Consider the following 4,501-nt stretch of genomic DNA (forward strand, 5'->3'; position numbering starts at 1 on the left):
ATGCCATTTCACAAGAAAACTCTAAAACTTCACTTTCAAATCATAGCAAGGCTCGGTTAGTTGGTTGAAATTATGACGTAACAATGACGTATCCGTGACGTCACTAAGGAAAATCTGCGCGGGGGCCGTTGGAGAATGCGCATCAAGTCAACTAGGCCCTAATACACTAAGTTAGAGAGCACTTTCACCGCACTATTTATGTCACTAAGTGGATCAGGCACATCCTACACATATTCATGCACGAATACAGACAGGTTAAACAGCAGTTCAAGGGCAAGGCACTCTAAAACGGGACAAATTAATGAAGAGGATCTGGTTTACGTTCCTGTCAAGAGCTTCTTCTTCTTCTCTTCTGCGAAACCTTTGTAGATTATTCTGTAGATAACATTACAACATATTCTGTGAAACATTACCAGATTATTCTGTGGAAAACATTGCAACATATTCTGTGAAACGTTAGCTTATTATTCTGTAGAAAACATTACAACATATTCTGTGAAACATTACCAGATTATTCTGTGGAAAACATTGCAACATATTCTGTAAAACGTTAGCTTATTATTCTGTAGAAAACATTACAACATATTCTGTGAAACTTTAAGAAGATTATTCTGTAGAAAACTCTACTAAATATCCTACGAAAACTGCAAAATACTCTGGCCAAAACCTCGCAAAAATTTCTCCCTGGCAACCAACGCCAAATTACTCCAAGATTTGCTTTGATAAAAATAAATTTGATTCCAGTCCCGAAAGTGTTTACGACTTTGAATCGAATCTCATAAAGTTGATCTATATATTGAATTTATCTAATCTAATGAATTCAATCTAAATTGAATTTATTTAAGAAAATAATAAAAATTTCAACGCTCCCGACAGCGAATAAAGAAGAAAAAAAAAACAACTTGTGGATATTATCTTCAACGACGTCACTTCCGGTTGGAATAGCTCCCATTCCCATGGAGATTCCAGCTGGGTTTAATGGGAATGGTGGGTTATTTCGAAAATACTGTCGTTAAGAGGACTCTAGACAGTATTTATTTTTGAAGTTTTTAAATGTTCATTTATTTTTCTTTTAGATTTTCGATAGTATTTTAGATCTTTTTTTTGGAATGATTTCCGTTAAAGTATTGTAGTATAGTATTTAGACTTGGTTCCTGGCTCTTTGATGTTTAGAGAGAGAGAGAGAGAGAGGGGAAGGTACAAACTTCATGAATGAATGAGATGTGAAAAAGATATTTGTAATTTCTCGTGTGTGTATATATATCATATATATATATATATATATATATATATATATATATATATACTATATAGTTGTATATACACATAGATATACATATATGATGAGATATATATTTCTCAATATATATATATCTATATATATATATATCTATATATAAGAGAGAGAGAGACAGAGAGAGAGAGAGAGAAAGTTGTATAAACTTCATGAATGAATGAGATGTGAAAAAGATATTGTAATTTCTCGTGTATATACATATATATATATATATATATATATATATATATATATATATATATATATATATATATATATATGCTGGGAATCGAACTTCGGACTACCGGATTGGCAGCCGAGCTCGAAAACCACCTATATATATATATATATATATATATATATATATATATATATATATATATATATATATATATATATATATATATATATATATATATATATATATATATATATATATCATATATATATATATATATATATATATATATATATATATATATATATATATATATATATATATATATATATATATATATATATATAATATATATATATATATATATATATATATATATATATATATATATATATATATACTATATATATATATATATATACACGCACACACACAAATTGTACCATGCAACCTGACTCTTTGAATTAAATAAACCTTCACGATGGTACATGCGAAACTACCAGCAAACAATTAAGGAAACAATTGCTTCCCATATCCCCACGGCTGTTGATATACAGCAAGGGGCATCCATAGAATGAGCTCGAACAATGGAATCGCTCCATCAGGAAGCCAAGACTGTTTTCCGCGCGCCATTTGTCCTAATGAACGGGCTAATAACTACAGGTGTTCCCCTATCTGTTATCAGTAATGACATGTCAGATACAATTGAGTGTCTCAGTCTCTGTAGTCACAAGTTAGCTGCCTTTGGGGTTATGTGTGTGTGTGTGTGTGGTGGTTCTGTTTTGAAAGGATGGAGTTATTTTGATTTTAAATATTTTATGAAGGTTTGCATATTTTTTGGGCTTAAATATTTTTGTTTTGGTATAAAATATTTTTTGGAGGCTTACATATTTCTTTGGGTTTAAATATTTATATTTTGGTTTTAAATATTTTATGGAGTCTTACATACATTTTGGGTTTAAATATTTTTATTTTGATTTTAAATATTCTATGGAGTTTTACATACTTTTTGGGTTTAAATATTCTCATTTTGGTTTTAAATATTTTTTGGATGCTTACATATTTTCTGGGCTTAAATATTTCTATTCTGGTTCTCAAAATATTTTGGAGGTTTACATATTTTTTAGGCTTAAATATTTTTATTTTGGTTTTAAATATTTTATTGAGGCTTACATACTTTTTTGGGTTTGAATATTTTTATTTTGGTTTTAGATATTTTTAGAGGTTTGCATATTTTTTTGGGCTTATATATTTTTATTTTGGTTTTAAATATTTTTTAGAGGTTTACATACTTTTTGGATTTAAATATTTTCATTTTGGTTTCAAATATTTTTGGGGGGCTTAGTTACATATTTTTTAGGCTTAAATATTTTTATTTTGGTTTTAAATATTTTTTTGAGGCTTGCATACTTTTTGGGTTTATATATTTTTATTTTGGTTTTAAATATTTTTAGAGGTTTGCTTATTTTTGGGCTTATATATTTTTATTTTGGTTTTAAATATTTTTAGAGGTTTGCATACTTTTTGGTTTTGAATATTTTTATTTTGGTTTTAAATATTTTTTTTTTAAGTTTACATAATTTTTTTGGCTTAAATATTTCTATTTTGGGTTTAAATATTTTTTGGAGGTTTACATATCTTTGGGCTTATATATTTTTATTTTGGTTTTAAATATTTTTTAGAGGTTTACATACTTTTTGGTTTTAAACATTTTTATTTTGGTTTTAAATATTTTTTTTAAGTTTACATACTTTTTTGGGGCTTAAATATTTTTATTTTGGGTTTAAATATTTTTCGGAGGTTTACATATTTTTGGACTTAAATATTTTTATTTTGGGTTTAAATATTTTTTGGAGGTTTACTATTTTTGGGCTTAAATATTTTTATTTTTGGCTTAAATATTTCTATTTTGGGTTTAAATATTTTTTGGAGGTTTACATATCTTTGGGCTTATATATTTTTATTTTGGTTTTAAATATTTTTTAGAGGTTTACATACTTTTTGGTTTTAAACATTTTTATTTTTGGTTTTGGTTTTAAATATTTTTTTTAAGTTTACATACTTTTTTGGGCTTAAATATTTTTTATTTTGGGTTTAAATATTTTTTGGAGGTTTACTATTTTTGGGCTTAAATATTTTTATTTTGGGCTTAAATATTTTTATTTTGGGTTTAAATATTTTTTAGAGGTTTACATATTTTTGGACTTAAATATTTCTATTTTGGTTTTGGGTATTTTTTAGAGGCCTTATACTTTTTGCGTTTAAATATTTTTATTTTGTTTTTGAATATTTTTCAGAGGCTCACATACTTTTTGGGTTTAAATATTTTTATTTTGGCTTTATTGAAAAGCATGGCTACTTCAGCTCCATAAAGTTTATATAGAGTCTTCTCTACTTTCCTTATCAAGGATCTTTCGGTGTTGCTCAAATTGTAATAGAAGTAACAGAAGTAGTAATGAAGAATATCCAGAATGACTCTACCGGATTTGACGATCCCCTTTGGCACGTTGCTTGCCAGTTTGAGCAACACCAAATGGACCCAGATAAGAAAATAGGGAAGACTTTATATAAAATTTATGGAGCTGAAACACCAATCCTTTTCAACAAGACACATTTGAGAGAGGGTCTACTCCCAAAATATTTTGGTTTTAAATATTTTTCGGAGGTTTACATACTTTTTCGGGGTTTGAATATTTTTATTTTGGTTTTAAATATTTTTCTAAGGTTTACATACTTTTTGGGTTTAAATATTTCCATTTTGGGTTTAAAAATTTTTTGACGCTTGCATAATTTTTTATGTTGAAATATTTTTTTATCTTTTCTTTTAAATTTTCATTTTATTTTGGTTAAAGTACATTTTTTGCGCCTTGAACATCACATATTTGGGTTTAAATAGTTTTTTTGTGTTTGGCTTTAAATATTTCCTTTGTTTTAGATAAATTCATTAGGGTTTAAATATTCAATTGGTTTGATATATTTTCTTGGATTTAAATATCATTTCATTTAGCTTCATGTTATATTTATTTAAGTTTACATACTTTTTGTTT

Source organism: Macrobrachium nipponense, chromosome 25, assembly GCF_015104395.2.
Source record: "Macrobrachium nipponense isolate FS-2020 chromosome 25, ASM1510439v2, whole genome shotgun sequence".
Lineage (NCBI taxonomy): Eukaryota > Metazoa > Arthropoda > Malacostraca > Decapoda > Palaemonidae > Macrobrachium > Macrobrachium nipponense.